We start from the raw sequence: 19,736 nt of genomic DNA, 5'->3' as shown, positions 1-19,736 counted from the left end.
TTTTGTGTGTTTAATTTTTAGGGTTAGGATTTGATTTGGGACAAATTTAAAATTTGGGATATTTTGGTTAAGTTGGAGTTTGGCAAATTCTAAATCAAATTAGGTTATATGGTAGTTTTTAATTCTAATTTAATCCCTCAAAATTACTTTGAAAATATTATTTAATTATCAATTTGCTAAATGGACTTTCAATCAAGTATTCTAATTTAAAATTAGAGATAATATAATTAATTTTCTTTGTTTATAAAATTTTGAATATTAAATTCTAAAATCTCAATTATTTAAATAAAATCATATAAAATTCTTATTATTTTACAACTACTAAAATTTATAATTTAAATATATAAAATACTCAATAATTATAAAATCAGATAAAAAATCTTAATTTATTTTAAACTCAATTTACCGAAATTTGCTTTAATTATCTTTAATAAAATAAGTTCTGAGATTAAAGTCTTTAATGAATAAATAAATTTAATTTAGCTCATAATAAGATTTTCTAAAAATTTTGGGTCTTACATTCTATCTACCTTAAAAAAAATTTCATCCTTGAAAATTAAAGTAATACGCAAGTCATTACATAATCTTAATATTTTACTTCTAAATACTTTAGAAAAATAAAAAGTCTTGGCATATATATAAATGTCCAAATATTGTGTAGATTAGAAGACTTAGATATAAGGAAAGAGTGTGGTGTTAAGCAGAAATTACAAGATAGGCTCAAAACAAAGAGGTTACATGGTGTCAACATCAAAGCTTTAACATAGCTCCCTTTCACAACTCCCAACTGTACTCTATTGAACGATTCATCCATAAGCTCTCAGCCTCATTAATCACATCGCAAACTCAGTACCGGTCACAAGCCCAATATAAACAAAACTTTTTTTTGCGTAAAACAAAGTTCTACAACATTCTGTGGCATCGCACACTTACAAGCTTCACCTTCCACATCCATCAACCGTATCCTAAGAACTAACGTATCGTCTACTATATCTAAAGGTCGTACGTGATACAAACAAATCTCGAGTTTACATCAGGACACAAGATTTTAAAAGGAAAGACAAGTGACAAGGACAACACTCATAAGAATTTGAAAGAATGAATGAAATTACAAATAAATAGGATGCACAAAAATGAAGATTGCAGGAAAGGGTTCAATTGGTAACTTCAATGATAACTTTTGAATAAAGAAAATTCGATAGAATCAATGCGAAGAAAAATAGTGCATTAATTTGAAACAAATTCAAGCTGAGTCGAAGGAGTATGAGGTTTACAGAAAAGAATATCTCAAACCCAAGACAAAGCTCATAGAACTCAAAAGTACGATTAAAAATATTTTCGAATACATTGTTCATAAAAGAATGAAAAACTTGCAAAAAATCCACTTCGCAATCTAAAAGAAAAGATAAGCAACAAACATCCTTCAAAAGAATAACAAAAGCATAAATGTGGCTTTATCCCAATATAAATTCAAGTTGGAATAAACTATGCAAAGTTTGAAAAAAGAAAGATTAATTTGGCTAAGAGCAAAATTATATTTTTTCAAATACATTTCAAAAGTATTTAGGTACCAACTAAACAAAAACATGTATGAAAACTACAATCTGGTTGGAAAGAAAACTGAGATAAAGTTTTGCTCACAAAAAGGATAGAGGATGCATTACAAACAAACAGGTTTAAACTGCATACAAAAATTTTCAAAGTGTAAGATAAAGGAATATACGTTGAGTTAAAAGCGATATTTATTTATTAATTTATTAATTTATTTTAATTTTTTATTATTAATTTTTTGGAGATGGTTATGTCGCACCAAAACATGATCAAATTACAGCAAAGAGATGCACAACTTAAGTAAAGGAATGCAAAGTCAATGTCAACCTTGCACAAAAATAAATCAGAAACTTATTTAAAAAGGTTTAAAACAAAACTTCGAGAGTACTTGAATTCACAACCTCATAAGAATATTCAAGAATACTAAGGTGTGCTAAAAAGAAAAATCAATTCACATTTTTTTAGAAGAAACTTAAATCAAGGGAATTCAAATAGGGTTTACGAGCACGTCAAACCAAACAGGTTTTCAGCTGATCCGAATGAATACAAAACTCATAAGACAACTCAATTAACAATAAAATCTCAAAGATTTCAATAATCATTTTGATATATCAAACAAGTTAAAAGTACATCAAAGAGTACATGAGTCAAGAAAATGAGTTTAAACAAAACAAGGTAGATATCCAAAGAATGTAAGCAGACATATGCATATGCACAAGGAACAGGATTAGAGAATAAGCAGTTTACTTTTCAAGAAAGAAATCCCAAACAGGAACTTCAAGGTAAACCATGAAAGAATAAGATAAATAACTGAGTAACCTCAAGAAGCAACCTCTATTGTTTCCTAAACCCCGTAGTATTCGTTACTTATTACTCGTATCTCGTCTATGATAACCCGTCAACTTTTTCGTAAACATAAACCATCAAAATTAAGTTGGCCAGACTTAATATCACCAGATATGCAATGGAAAGCTAACATCGTTAATCAACAGGCAGTCATGTGCATAAAGCTCTAATACTCGTCATCCAGATAAGACCTATAACATGACAAACACTCAGAGTATGCAATGAAACATAATCAGTCCACTCCCAAGGTTCTAATTAGGATAAACTGCTCTGATACCATAATGTAACGACCCACTTCCAGTACGTCATGATCGTACCAAAAGTAAGGCGTTACTAACCTATTTTCCTTATTAACTATTTAATATTGAACCTTTCGTTCAATATCGAGTTTCAATCTTTAATAAAATGTCAGAAAATTATTTTCAACTCATTACAAATCATATACCAAAGTAATAATAACATAATTACTAATAATAATAAATCTTATACAAGTAAATCAAAATAAAACTCAGATACAACACCTATCCCTTTGTATAAAATAAAAATCTTAAACATCAAGCGAAGGAGCTCTATGAAAGTAACTTAACTCATAAATAAAGTCAATAATCGCCCGCAGCTTCAAACTAAATCTTTGAACCTGTGTCACAGAAAGGATGAAAGATTTTAGGGTGAGAACAAACCACACGTTCTATGTAGGGACGGAAATACCATCAAAGCAAAGAAATACTTGCAAATAGAATTAGTTTCATTTTAAAAGTAGTTAATCCTTGAAATAACCTTTTGAAAAATGCTTTATGAAAAGTATTACTTTGAAAAGCCATAAGGAAACTTCTTTAGTTTACAAATTAATACAGTGAATAGTTTAAAATTTATAAAGACCACAAGCATGTCTAAAGAGCTTCCTACCCAATAACCTACTCCATTCAAATCTAAATCGGGTATAGCTACAACATACATTCTCAAACTTTTATCCAACACTCCGTTCAGCCTATCTCTTTCCACTACCACATTCTATCAACATATAACTCAGCAATTCAGTATTAAACTCAATTTTCAGCAAACATCTCATTATCAATATCAAGTACAATCCTCAGTGTCACCACCCTCAGCATGAGGGATCTCTCAGTTGTACAAACACAAGCAATACAGACAAGTAATACACAAGTAGATTCACAAGGCAAATAGCACATAATCACATAGTATGGCATATAGAATTAGGCAAACCAATACAATTAAGCAAACCAATACAATTAAGCAAACCCAAACAATTTAAACATATGCAAATGATGTATGCCTACCCTATGGCCGATGATATCATCTGTCAGTTACAAAGCCAACCCGACATATCTTGGTAGCTAACCATTGGACAGTCCCTGTGAGCAGGCATCCCCAAGCTCAAAATGATAAACAATTAAAATAAAATATCCATGGGAGAGAGCTCATCCGGAAAGGTCTAAGTGTCCAGCCATATCTTATGACACAGGGTCAACAGAATCTCGGATCTCAACCTGGAGCAAGTGGAGCCAACCCATTGCATCAACCCAAGGAAATTCGAAACTCATATAATTTCTCAAATACCAAGTTATTCTCGACTGGGAGCAAGTGGAGGCTAACCACTGCATCTACCCCAGGAGTCTCAAACCAAATCCGGAGCAAGTGAAACAACGCCACTGCATCTACCCAGGCAGGTATATCTCACCACATCCAGGAGCAAGTGGAATCACTCCACTACATCTACCCAGGCAGATGTATCACAATCAGAATCATATTCAATATCATTTCATAATCATAATCAATCTCATCATCGATCTCATTCTCAATCTTGTATTCAATCTCATTCGCAATCTCATATTCAATAGTATTAAACTCGCCTATTATCATCCTTCATCATCATATTTAATTACCATTCAACATCACAATCACTTTCTCAATCTCAAGCATAACCTTCAAACTCACACTCCTATTCCCAAACCCTGGAATTTATAATTAATTTACTTCTTAGTATCCCTAGCTAATTAACCAAATCTCTTCTCATTATTATAAAAACCAAATAAGTTAAAATCATAAATCAACCAAGTAATAGAAATCTGATTCTCTTTGAAATCCTTTAAAACATTTAAAACTTGTCTCTTTTGACAATTAATTCAAATCAAACTCAATTTTTGAAATCATACCCAAACCAGTCCCAAATTCGTAGAAAAATATCGGTAGCACCTCCCCTAAAAATCGAAGTTTGCCACCCATCACGAGTCCTTTCTTTTCAACCCCAACTCAACAAAAACCAACCTTTCAATTCAACGTTTTCAAATCTGGTGTTTAATGACCAATCATTATCGGTTTAACTCAAAGAAAACTAAAATCCAAAGATTCAATCCATTTTACCAAAAAGCCAGAAATCAACCAATTCGATAACAACGCAACATATCAATCTCGACAGAAAATCATTCACATCACAGGCATTAATCCATTTGCATTAATCTACTAAACTTATCAGGTATTCAAACCCCAAAATATTTTCTTATTAAAACAAACCCCAACCTCAAAAGTTGAATCCCTTTTTATTCTTAATTCGCGGCAGCAACCTCATTGTGTTCCAGGCAATATCAACGACGACAATCAAGGTTCACAGTAACGACGACTTATCTGACATAAATCGGGATTAACGCGGAGTTGATATTAAGTGGAATTAAAATAGAATCAGTGATAGAATATTGTGATAAACAGGAACAGAACCAAATAGTCTCACTGCGAGAAACGAAGTAGGATGACACCACATCGGCTTTTATTTTAATCATACAATTTCCAAAACTCAACCCTGAGATATTAACATCACGAAATTCTCAATAATTTATAGCAAAATAATAGCGGTAAGGATTTCAAGGCTAGAATAACTCACTACGGCTAAAGAGAAATGAGGCAACGGAGCGGCAACAGCTTTGGCAACTACCTCAAGTGTGGCAGTGGCCCGAATCTCAAATGACAGTAATTGTAATAGCCAAGCAGTGACAACAAGGTTCCAAGAATTCAAAAAAAATATGAAAACTAGAAGCAAGTACGCCCTTACCGGCAGTGGATCCTGTAGCACCCTACCACATAGAGCCTTACACTTAAGTCGTAAAGCAGAGTTGGCGAGGTATTACGACTTCTAAAAAAAATAAAATACATACTTATAGTAGTAGAAAGAAGATAATAGACTAGGAGCCTCGAAAAATGGGTAAAACAAAATCGCAAAATGAAAAGCGCCACGCTCCGGAAAAGGAACAACTTGCGTGTGAGTCAAACTATAACTATCAAACGTAAGATAATAAAAGTATGAATAGAAAGCCAAAGGTACAAAATAACAAGCTCCTCACTCAGTCTGCGAAGTCAAGGCTGGCTGGAGAATATTTACATATATATATATATATATATATATATATATATATATATATATATATATATATATATATATCCAAAACCCAAAATGTACATAAACAAAACCCTGCCTCTCCATAACCCTCTAGGAGGATCAAAAAAAACAAGTTATATGGAGAGAAAGCTAAGTATGTGTATATACATCACTACACACCAAAATAACCCAGTAACCACTTCGCTTCAGGTGTCCAGACGCCTAATGAGATACCTTTCGACCTGCATCTGAAAAATAACAACATAGTATGGAATGAGAACCGAAGGTTCTCAGTATGGTAAAGGTGCCCGCATAGTTAATATAAAAGGTCTCGGGAAAGCCAGAGGCATTCCTAGAACTTCAACACTCAGATTTCAGCTTAAGAATTCAACTAAACCAGAAATTAGGTAAGTTGTCTAAGGTATTCTAGTTCTGAATCTAACTTTAACCTAATAATTCACGTTCTGTCTCCTCTAATCCTCCAAATCATTGGTGGAACAATCCTCTCTCCTCACACCTTCGCCAAGAAGGATTTCTCAGAAAACATACACATATAGTTCAAGCAAGAAAAGCACAGGTAGAGAAGTATTTACAGCAAGTAGAACAAGTAGCGGATAAGCAGAATTAAACAATTAAGCAAACCAAAACAAAGCACACTCAAGCAAACAAACAAATGCATATGATGTATGCCTGTCCTATGGCTGATGAGTCTCATCTGTCGGTTATACAGCCAACCCGACAAGTCCTGGTAGTTAACCATTGGACAGTCCCTCTGTGCACGCATCCCCAAGCTCAATAATATTCCATGGAGTCAAGCTCCAACCCCAAATATAATATTCCATGGAGTCACACTCCAAGCTCAATAGTATATTATTCCATGGAGTTAAACTCCAAGCTCAATAATATTCAATATTCATATTTATATGCATGCCCATGGGGGAATCCGGGGAGTTAAAGTGCCCGGTCACATCTTGCGACAGAGGGTCAACAAATAGTCTCAAATACACAAGCCACATAATAATCTCTTTCCCTTTTAAAATATTACCTCAAATCAAAACTCCAATTCTTAAAGAAATTTTGGCAATATCTCCTCTAAGACTAAAATTTCTGCCACCCTTCAAGGGTCCCAACTATCAAACCAAACACCTCTCAGTCACTCAAATCATTTCCAGTAACAAATTATTTCATAATCAAACAACTACCAATATTAAATCTTTTTCCAAACTGACCAACTTCAACAGCAAATTATTGACAACAGCTAAACCTCACATTTTATACCATATACACAATCCATCAATTATTCACTCAGTTCATTCCTATCTTAAGGTCTTCTAACCTAAGTTTTCACGTGACATTAAACATTAACTACGAGAAACCAAAACTATACCTTCGTACGGAATCAAAATATTCAAAGCTCCAGAGAAACTTTCTGACTGAGCTATCGAAGAAGAAAATGTCCAGAATCATTTATGCCTCCTAAAACTCCAGTTGGTCAAACTCAAGGGGTAGAGGAGCTACGTCATCGTCAACTTCTACTGGTCAAAAGTGGTGCCAATGTGTAGAGGAGGATGATATAAATACTTTTACCGAATTAGATTTTTTATTGGAGTTACGGATTGTAAGAAATCGAAGTCGGAAGTTTAGTGGGGTTTACGCCCTCTCGTTCCTCTCTCTCGGTTATTCTTCTCTCTCGCCTCTCATCCCTATACATATACATACATATATATACATATATATAAAGTAAAAGACACATTTCAAGTGCTTCAGGGAGCACCGGTACACCGGTTGTTTTAATCATTGATTTCAATTAATATATATTATATATATTTTTTATAATTCATATCAACGGTTAAAATAATTGGTGCACCGGTATTCCTGGTGCACTTAAAATGCTTCCTAAAGTAAATGCTACTTAATTTCTTCAGTTAGTACTATTATATATATAAAGCTAATGATATGATAAGACTAATAATACTCATAACTAGATATTATATATATATACGTATGCATTGGCTTTCCATTATATATATATATGCACATGCATAATAATAATAATAATAATAATAATCGTAATGCATAATCAACACCGCCTTTTGTTTCTTTGCTTTATAATTAATAATAGTAATAATAATACTAGAAATAGTAATGATGATCATGTAATAATAATAATAATAAACGTAATAATAGTAATAATAATAATAACGTAGTGAATATAATAACAATAATGAATATATAATACTAGAAAGCAAAACTATATAAACTTATAATATACATATAATACTTATGACAATTATATCAAATAATAATAATAATAATATGGATTTAATTAAATTTAAATTATTATAAAATTAGTTCAATTACTGATAATAAAAATAATTTTCTAAAAGTAAGGAATTCTAATTTTATAAAATAAGTTATAACTTATTTATATTTATATTTTTAAAATTGAGGGTCACTACATTCTAACCACCTTATAAAAATTTTCGCCCTCGAAAATTGATATAAAATGGAAAAGATTCATACTAACGTAACTTCCTTTCTTAAACATGTCAAAGAAATACAGAAAGATTTGACATGCTTTGTTTGTAAATTCAGTATATTCTTATGGCTTTAAAGTCTACGCAAAACGGAAGATACAAGATAGACTCGATGCAGAAAAGTTATAAGGCAGGTTGGTATTAGAACGACGGATTTATCTCTTCTAATACTCGCTTCATCTAGCTCTCAAGTTCTGCTGATTCTAATAGTGTTATTATACGTAATACTATCGAAACTGGTTCAGCCTCTGAGCCTAAATCTATCACAACTTACTCTTTCTCTTGACACCTAACAGATTATCAATTATGGGTTCAATCTATGTCATGTCTTTTCCTCATAACTTACCATCTCTGGGTTTCAGGTAATTGTCCCGCACAGCTCTCAACATTTCCGGTCCCATATGTATAACTTAAGTTGTATACTCATAATAATTTGATGCACTACTGCTGCGCCACTCTTATTATTATCCTCCAAGAATTTAGTCACTTTTCTAGGCTGACCACTATCGTTCTGTCTCACCATTTGGGGTCTTTAGTCGATTGCTCAGTTGAAAATCACAAGGCTCACAACTCGGTAATGTACTACAATGAATGCTACGTGTTATTTACTACGCAAGGCAGTCAAAAATTTCGATTATCAGTTCGTGATTACCTCTAATCGAAGTATCTGCGCTTCCAGCACCATCCGCTGTCATAGTGAACATGCGTCCCTGATGTTGTGCCTTTCCAGCTTCTTGATTCTTCTTCTTTTCTGGACAATTCCAAGATAAATGCCCAGCTTCACATAGTAGTAGAATACACCTAAACCAGCCCTGCACGAAGTATTCGGGTGGTACTTTCCACACCTCCTACAAGTTAAATCATTTGGTGGGGTCTGAGCTTACTTTCCTTTGCCTCTTCCCTAGCTGTTATTATTACTGAATCTCTGGAAATTATTCTGACCCAAATGTGGTTGTGGGGTGTAACCGCCTCACTTAAAATATTGTCCTCTAGGGGCGAAGTTCCTTCCCTGATCTCTCCTAACAAAATTTTGCTGATCACTCTTATCTGATGTCGCCTTTCTCAGACAATCCTCAGCAACTCTACTTTTGTTTACCAGTTCCGAAAATACTCTGATCTCCATTGGTGCAACGAAGCTCAGAATATCACTTCGAAGACCTCCTTCATACTTAATACATTTCCACTCAGCAAAATCTTCAGGCGCACCTTGACAGATACGAGAAAAGTGACATAACACCTCAAACCTACTAGTATACTCAGTAACAGTCATCTGTCCCTGCTTTAACTGCATCAGTTCAAGTTCCTTGGCATTTCTGGCTGAATTAGGAAAGTATTTCTTATAGAACTCTGTTCGAAAAACCTCCCAAGGAATCACAGCGCCATCTGGCTACAGGATACGTCGTGTCCCCTGCCACTAATACTGGGCCTCACACTACAACTGATAAGTTCCAAACTCAACCCATTGCTCCTCAGGAACCTGCTGAGCCTGTTGTGCCTGTTCCATAGCCTGAATCCAATTGTCTGCATCAGTGGGATTTGAGGTTCCCCTGAAGGTCGGAGGGTGAACTTTCAAAAATGTAGCAAGTGCCATGGGACCGTCCTCATCATTATTGTTTCTGTGATTACCCTGGTTTATCTGATTACCCAGTGACTCGGCTGTCGCCTGCATAGCCGCAGCCATATTTCCCAGGACAGCCATGAAGTCTACTGGATCATTCCCTGCCGGGCCAGGAGTAACGATGCATATCCTACCTCTACCTCGCCCGCAACCGCGTCCGTGAGTCGACATCTGGTCCCTTCACACACCAAACAAGTGATATTAAGTTGATCAGTTTCAATATTGCAAGTTTAATGCTTCAAGTTCCAAATGCATGCTCATGAACATTTATGCCACATATATCAATCAGATATCCTAATAGCACATACACACACCCAGAGTATGCCCAGAAGCATAATCAGTCCATCCCTCAGGCTCTATAGGAACGAACTGCTCTGATACCATAATGTAGCACCCTACCACACAGAGCCTTATGCTTAAGTCGTAAAGCAGAGGTGGCGAGGTATTACGACTTCTAAAAAAAATAAAATACATACTTATAGTAGTAGAAAGAAGATAATAGACTAGGAGCCTCGAAAAATGGGTAAAACAAAATCGCAAAATGAAAAGCGCCACGCTCCAAAAATGGAACAACTTGCGTGTGAGTCAAACTATAACTATCAAACGTAAGATAATAAAAGTATGAATAGAAAGCCAAAGGTACAAAATAACAAGCTCCTCACTCAGTCCGCGAAGTCAAGGCTGGCTGGAGAATATTTACATATATATATATATATATATATATATATATATATATATATATATATATATATATATATATATATATATACATATCCAAAATCCAAAATGTACATAAACAAAACCCTGCCTCTCCATAACCCTCTAGGAGGATCAAAAAGAATAAGTTATGTGGAGAGAAAGCTAAGTACGTGTATATACATCACTACACACCAAAATAACCTAGTAACCACTTTGCTTCAGGTGTCAAGACGCCTAATGAGATACCTTTCGACCTGCATCTGAAAAACAACAACATAGTATGGAATGAGAATCGGAGGTTCTCAGTATGGTAAAGGTGCCCGCATAGTTAATATAAAAGGTCTTGGGAAAGGCAGAGGCATTCCTAGAACTTCAACACTCAGATTTCAGCTTAAGAATTCAACTAAACCAGAAATTAGGTAAGTTGTCTAAGGTATTCTAGTTCTGAATCTAACTTTAACCTAATAATTCACGTTCTGTCTCCTCTAATCCTCCGAATCATTGATGGAACAATCCTCTCTGCTCACACCTTCGCCAAGAAGGATTTCTCAGAAAACATACACATATAGTTCAAGCAAGAAAAGCACAGGTAGAGAAGCATTTACAGCAAGTAGAACAAGTAGCGGATAAGCAGAATTAAAAAGTTAAGCAAACCAAAATAATGCACACTCAAGCAAACAAACAAATGCATATGATGTATGCCTGTCCTATGGCTGATGAGTCTCATCTGTCGGTTATACAGCCAACCCGACAAGTCCTGGTAGTTAACCATTGGACAATCCCTCTGTGCGCGCATCTCCAAGCTCAATAATATTCCATGGAGTCAAACTCCAAGCTCAAATATAATATTCCATGGAGTCACACTCCAAGCTCAATAGTATAGTATTCCATGGAGTTAAACTCCAAGCTCAATAATATTCAATATTCATATTTATATGCATGCCCATGGGGGAATCCGGGGAGTTAAAGTGCCCGGTCACATCTTGCGACAGAGGGTCAACAAATAGTCTCAAATACACAAGTCACATAATAATCTCTTTCCCTTTTAAAATATTACCTCAAATCAAAACTCCAATTCTTAAAGAAATTTTGGCAATATCTCCTCTAAGACTCAAATTTCTGCCACCCTTCAAGGGTCCCAACTATCAAACCAAACACCTCTCAGTCACTCAAATCATTTCCAGTAACAAATTATTTCATAATCAAACAAATACCAATATTAAATCTTTTTCCAAACTGACCAACTTCAACAGCAAATTATTGACAACAGCTAAACCTCACATTTTATACCATATACACAATCCATCAATTATTCACTCAGTTCATTCCTATCTTAAGGTCTTCTAACCTAAGTTTTCACGTGACATTAAACATTAACTATGAGAAACCAAAACCATACCTTCATACGGAATCAAAATATTCAAAGCTCTGGAGAAGCTTTCTGACTGAGTTATCGAAGAAGAAAATGTCCAGAATCGTATGTGCCTCCTAAAACTCCAGTTGGTCAAATTCAAGGGGTAGAGGAGCTATGTCACCGTCAACTTCTACCAGTCAAAAGTGGTGCCAACGTGTAGAGGAGGATGATACAAATACTTTTACCAGATTAGATTTTTGATTGGAATTACGGATTGTAAGAAATCGAAGTCGGAAGTTTAGTGGGGGTTTACGCCCTCTCGTTCTTCTCTCTCGATTACTCTTCTCTCTCGCTTCTCATTCCTCTATATATATATATATATATATATATATATATATGGCGGCGCAAGTATAATAACAATAATAAAGTAAATGCTACTTAATTTCTTCAGTTGGTACTATTATATATATAAAGTTAATGATATAATAAAACTAATAATACTCATAACTAGATATTATATATATGGGTATACCTATGCAATGGCTTTCCATTAAATAAATGGCTGCCGCCTTAGCTTATTTATATATATATGCGCACATAATAATAATAATAATAATAATAATAATAATAATAATAATAATAATAATAATATATACAATTGTAATACATAATCAACACCGCCTTTTGTTTCTTTGCTTTATAATTAATAATAGTAATAATAATACTAGAAATAGTAATGATGATCATGTAATAATAATAATAATAAACGTAATAATAGTAATAATAATAGTAACATAGTGAATATAATAACAACAATAAATATATAATACTAGGAAGCAAAATTATATAAACTTATAATATACATATAATACTCATGATAATTATATCCAATAATAATAATAATAATAATAATAATAATAATAATAATAATATGGATTTGATTAAATTTAAATTATTATAAAATTAGTTCAATTATCTATAATAAAAATAATTTTCTAAAAATAAGGAATTCTAATTTTATAAAATAAGTTATAACTTATTTATATTTATATTTTTAAAACTGAGGGTCACTACAGTTCCCCGCAACAAAAACTTGGAAACGCGATCGACAGTGACGGCGACAGCTAGGCAATGATGGAGTTCCGGCAGAGCTTGTTGTCCTCTCGTTCTAGCGCATTCTGTTTTTTATAGTGACGGCGGCCCAACAGTTGTAATGGTAGGACGCGGCAACACGGTTCAGTGGAGGCGAGGGCAGCAAGACGCGACGATAGTGGCGGCTCTTCCTCCCTTGCACGCACTCTCTCTTCTCCATTCTGCGGCTATGGTTCACGGCTTCCTCTCCTTTAACGATGACACGACAGCGTGGCGGCAGTGATGCCCGCCGGCGCCATCCTTCCTCTTCCCTTTTCTCTTTCCATTTTTCTCTTCCCCTTTCATCCTCCTTTATTTCTGCGTGTATGCATGTATAGTTGGAAAAAGGGGGGTGACGACTGATTAGGGGTGGCAAGCGGGGAAGCCCGCCCCGTCCCGCCCCGCCCCGCCCCACCAGAAGCCCGCCCTTTGGCGGGCTGGCCCGCCCCGCCTCGCCTAATTAGGCGGTCCTAGAATCCTAGCCCGCCCGCCGAACTGCGGGCTGGCGGGCTGGCGGGCTAAGCCCGCCAAAGCTCCTCTTTTTTTTTTTTACTATTAACTACTAAGTAATATATATAATTTCACAACCATATTAATAAATTTATAATTTCTAATGGCATAAAAATTATATTTTTTATATTCACAAACATTAAAGTCTTTGTAATTATAAATATCTAATAAATATAATTATAAATCAAATTTTCATTCAAAATATAAGTATAAATATTCTCTCCAAAGCAAAATAAACATAATCCAAAACATAATTATAAATATTGTCTCCAAAATAACATAAATATAATTCAAAACACTCAATTTTTATCTTCATACTCTTGTAAGTTAGGTTGGGGGAAGTTAGGTTTTAGAAAAAAAATTACAAAAATACCCCCTCACTAAAAAAAAACTTTAGCCCGGCGGGGAAGCCCGCCCCGCCCCGCCAAAGCCCGCCAAAACCCGCGGTTTAAGCGGTGCGGGTTAGGCGGGCTTTTGCTATTTGGCGGTCCCGATTTTCCAGCCCAACCCGCCTTTTTTGGCGGGTTACGCGGACCGACCCGGCGGATTTAGACCCGTTTGCCACCCCTACGACTGATAGAGTAAAAAGGGTTAGGGTTTTGTATGTTTAATTTTTTGGGTTAGGATTTGATTTGGGACAAATTTAAAATTAGGGACATTTTGGTTAAATTGGGGTTTGACAAATTCTAAATCAAATTAAGTTATAAGGTATTAATTTTTAAATCTAATTTAATCCCTCAAAATTACTTTAAAAATATTATTTAATTATCAATTTGCTAAATGGATTTTCAATCAAGTATTCTAATTTAAAATTAGAAATAATATAATTAATTTTCTTTGTTTATAAAAATTTAAATATTAAATTCTAAAATCTCAATTATTTAAATAAAATTATATAAAATTCTTATTAGTTTATAACTACTAAAATTTATAATTTAAATATATAAAATACTTAATATTTGTAAAATCAGATAAAAATCTTAATTTATTTTAAACTCAATTTACTAAAATTAGCTTTAATTATCTTTAATAAAATAAGTTTTGAGATTAAAGCCATTTAGAATAAATAAATTGAATTTAGCTTATAATAAAAATTTTTAAAATTTTTGGGTCTTATACTTTTCTTTTTAATTATAAAAATTTGAACGCTGATAAAATTAATTGTAAAAAAATTAATATTATATTCATCAAAAGTAATTTTTATTTTACAAAAATATTTAGTTTTTAAAATTTTGTTAACTCCGTTAAAAAATACATAAAAATCCTAAATTGCATATGTCATCATCTTCTTCAACATGTTTTATCAATCAACTCAATTTCATTTTTTTTCACCCAATTGCATTAATCATAAAATAAAAATAAAATTTAACTAATATTTATTTTTAGAGTGCATGATAAAATTATAAATTAAAAAATATTATAAAAAATACAAAATTTAAATTTTCAATTATTTATTATATTTTTATTAAAATAAATTATTTAAAATTTTTTATTATTAGTAATCTTATTAACTTGTACTTTTAAAATATATGTTAACTAAATTTTAAAAAGTAAACATTTACTTGAAGATAAAAATAAGTACATCAGAAACAAAGTAATAAATATTGAAGAACTAAAGCAGAATAAGAATTTTTTTTGAAAAAAATTAAACCATTGTTAATGAATAATTGAGCACAAAATATAATTACCTATTTTTTCACCAAAGAAAACACAACTAGAAAATTGCTTCTTATACTTTTAAAAGACGAAAAAAGGAGATAAAAATAAAATAAAATCCTCAACGAGAAAAACTAAATAACAGCTCAATTTTAGAAAAGATAACAGGAACAACAAAAACATAAACATAAACTTGTTATTTTTTATTTTAAAAAATCTAAATATCAGCTCTTATATTATTTTAGAGAATTATATCTTAGATTAACTTTTTTTAACAATTAAGTCTCAATAATACTTTTTTTAGATACTAATAAATTAAATGATGATTTTTGAATTTTAAAAATTTGTTAATCATTTTATTTTAAATTTATAAATTTATAAAAATATAAATTTTTTATCCTTTGATCTGAAACAAAAGATTTGAATTTTTGTTTTTATTAGATTTAATATTTTAAATATTTTATTTAATTTTAAATGAAATATTTTTTTATTAATATTTATATTTTAAAGTTAAAAATATCAATAATTTATTGAAAAATTAAAAATTGAGTTGATTTATTTACATTTCACTCATAATGCTAGCAAAATATAATAGAAAATCTATTTGATTTCGCAACCTCTCTCTATAAAATTAGCTAAAAATTGAGCTTTAATTGGAAAGATGAGGACCCAACTCCCAACGAAACTAGTTACATTTAACTCACCCTCTCACAAAACTATCAAAAATAATGGTGTTCACATATTGGATAGGATCAATTTAAAAAATTTAATTAGATTTTTACTTTAAACTTCGAATTGCATCGGATCAGATATGAACAGCTTTTAGCACGTAATATGATCCAATTTGATAATTTGCAGATCAGATAGAATCAAATCAAACCAAATGATCGGATTTGACTTTTTTAAAAAATCCCAACTCAACAAAATTGAAATAAAAAAATCCAAAATTGAATTTTAAGTAAAAATTTAGAATCAATATTTATCCAAAAAAGTATCAATTGCAATCAGGATACTTGTCATGGTTTAAAATAAGTTAATAAACAGAAAAGCTCTGCATACAAGTTATTAGGGCTTGTATACTTTACAAGTTTATTAAACAATAAAATCAAAATACGCGCTGCTCCATGTACGTTGATTACACGCGCTATATAACATCCCGCGTATATCTAACTTCCAAATTTAAAATATTTGTTTCTTTCTTCGTTTTCTTTATTTTGAGATTTGGTTGTTCTTCTTCTTGCGCGTCTTCCCTCATTCTTCTCCATTGATCTTTTCCTCTCCTTTTCTCACTGGTATGTTCTTCGTTTACGTTACCTTTTTCTCTCTCTGCAACTCGAGCTTCGTTTTCTCTTTTGATTTGTTGTTTTCTGAAATCAAAGTTTGAACTCGTTTTGAAGATAATGGATCATTCAAGCTCAGATTGTCTGCTGAATCCAGGCAAAGTGGATTATGAATTTGAATCTAACGAAGTTCCTGAGGTTTGATTTACAGTAATTTGTATAGCATTGTGTAGTTTAAAAATTGCTGAACATTGATTAATTACCTGGAATTTATAGCAGACGCTCGGGTGTAGATCAATTCTTCTTTGGGTGTATTTTAGCTAGAAGTGTGGGTGTATATACACTTTACTGGTTTTTTGTTATTTTTAATTGAGTTGTTGTTGTTCAGGTGTATTATATCAGACATGATTGGGTGTGTTTTTAGTTTTTGACATGGTGTATTCTGCAGCCTGTGTATTGACAGTTTATGGCTTCAAAGGTCATTCTGTAGTTGAGTTGTTGGGATTCGGGTGTATCATATTAGACATGATTAGGTGTATTTGAATCATATCTATGGGTGTATTCACAGTTCTGACACGATGTATTGTGCAGCCTCTCTCGGTTGTTGATGACGAGCTTGTTCCGAAGGTCGGAATGACCTTTACCACCCTTGAAGATGCCGAAAAATTTTACAGGAACTACGCCAAGGCTGCAGGTTTTTCTACAAGAGTTCGGTGCACAAATAGGAAGGGAAACGAGATTAAGAATCAACTGATTACATGTAGCAGAGAGGGAAAATAAAAATCTAAAATATCTCCAACCGAGAAGACCAATCCGACAGCCGGTTTAAACTGTCCTGCAAGAATTTATATACACACATTGAAGGATGTCGGTGCTTGGATCATTTCAAAGGTTGTGCTGGATCATTCACACCCCTGCTGTCCAAGCAAAGCAGAGATGCTCAAACAGCACAGGGAACTAAGCATGTCCATTCGTCGTACGATAGAGAATAACGATGAGGCCGGTATCAGACCAAGCAAAACCTACCAATCATTTGTTGCGGCTGCCGGGGGTCACCGCGAGTTAAATTTTATCGAAAATGACGTGAGGAATTACATTACCAGGGAAGTGCGGAATGTTTCCGAACAAGAAGATGCAAAGGAATTCGGGAAATATTTCTTAAGAATGAAAGAGAAGAATCCGAATTTCTTTTTTGAGCTCGAACTCGAGGAGGATCAATCTATTAAGCTGGCTTTTTGGGCCGATGCAAGAAGCAGAGCCGCCTTTGAGTATTTCGGAGACGTCATTTCATTTGACACCACCTACAATACAAACAGGTAACAAACTGTCCCTGTTTATGATGCTAAATTAATTTATTTTTACGAATCCGCGGCAGAGGTGTATATTGGCTGTTTCATTGGGTGTATTCTAAGCATTTGTTGGGGTGTACCTAATGATTTTGCATTCTGGACCATGGTAATTTGTTTCAGGTATAATTTGGTCTGTGGTTCTTTTGTCGGGGTGAATCACCACGGTCAGTCAACACTTCTCGGATGCTCTTTGATGAAGAACGAAGAAATTAAATCATTCAAATGGTTATTTCAATGCTGGCTTCGTTGCATGGGAGGAAACGCTCCGAAAGGGTTTCTCACCGATCAGTGCGCATCAATGAAAAGGGCTTTAGAGGCCTGTATGCCAACAACAGTTCACCGCTGGTGTATTTGGCACATCATGAAGAAGATTCCAAGCAAATTAAACGGGTACATGGGACATGCCGATATCGAACAAGAAATGAGCCGTGTTGTTTGGAACTCTCATAGCAAAGACTCATTCGATAGGAATTGGAACGATTTTCTGCTGAATTTTGGTCTTGCGGACAACAAGTGGCTTTCAGGTAATGTTTTTTTAAAATCTGCAGCAGAGGTGTAAATTGCACGATCTCTCGGGTGTATTTATAGTCTGTGTTTGGGTGTATTATGCAGATCTGTACGAAGACCGTCACATATGGGTTCCTATCTATCTGGATCACCACTTCTGGGCAGGGATGAGAAGCACACAAAGGAGTGAGAGCATGCATTCATTTTTTAACAAGTACATCACCCGGAACAGCTCGCTTATTCAGTTCGTCAAACAGTACGATAATTGCCTCAGAAGCAGGGAGCAAGCAGAGAGAGAATCAGATGCTGCAGATTTTCATACGGTCATACCGTGTGCAACCAAATCCTCCATTGAAGCTCAGTTTCAAGATGCGTACACTTACGCAAAGTTTAGGGAAGTCCAAGCGCAATTCAGAGGAAAGGCGAATTGCATCACCAGATTAAAGAATTCCGCTCTAGGCTATTCAGTATACGAAGTCGGAGAACAAGTTTCCAGCTCAATATTCAACAAGTTCGCGGTTACCTACGACTCAGTTGCAGCCGAGGTAAAATGCCAATGCTTATTATTCGAGTCGAGAGGGATACTGTGCCGTCACGCACTAAGCGTGTTAAGCTTCGAACAAGTTAGCCAAGTGTCCCCTAGATATATACTGGAACGATGGAGCAAGAAGGTAAAGAGGCGACACACACACATCAAGAGCAGCCACGACGAGCCACTAATGGAGCCAAGAAGCAAGAGGTTCGACCAATTGGTTTTTCGTTCGTAAAATATTTGCGAATTTGCCTCCGAATCGGAGGAGCTGACTGCAATTCTGCACCGTGCGTACGATAACGTCATGGCCGAGATGGAAGCATTAAAAGTCAAAAGGAAGGGGACATCTTCTTTATCCCACGAAGACGCCAACTTGGAATCCGTTAACGAGCTTCAAAGCCTGCCAAGGACGTCTTCTGCATCAGCGGCGCATTCAAATTGCAGCCAATATCAAGGACACGTTATAAATTATCAGTTCAGGGTACCAGCAGCAGGGGATAACTCTTTGGGTGTATAGTTATATAGAATATGGGTGTAAAAGCACTGTTCTTTTTGGGTGTATTTTTATAATTCACAATTAATATATAGACACATATATAGATACATATAGAACAAAAGCTGTAAAAATTCACAGGTTATGGGCGTATATTTCATTTGATGTTTTTCTTCATATTTTAGTACATGTAATTCATTCATTTTGAATACAGCACAGACAGTTGGGTGTATATTTTATTCAATCTTGGGTGTATTATTAGACTTGTGTTGGGTGTAACAGTTA

Source organism: Arachis hypogaea, chromosome 10, assembly GCF_003086295.3.
Source record: "Arachis hypogaea cultivar Tifrunner chromosome 10, arahy.Tifrunner.gnm2.J5K5, whole genome shotgun sequence".
NCBI classification, from domain to species: domain Eukaryota; kingdom Viridiplantae; phylum Streptophyta; class Magnoliopsida; order Fabales; family Fabaceae; genus Arachis; species Arachis hypogaea.
The sequence above is the reverse complement of the archived record's forward strand: the minus strand, read 5'-3'. Positions refer to the sequence as shown.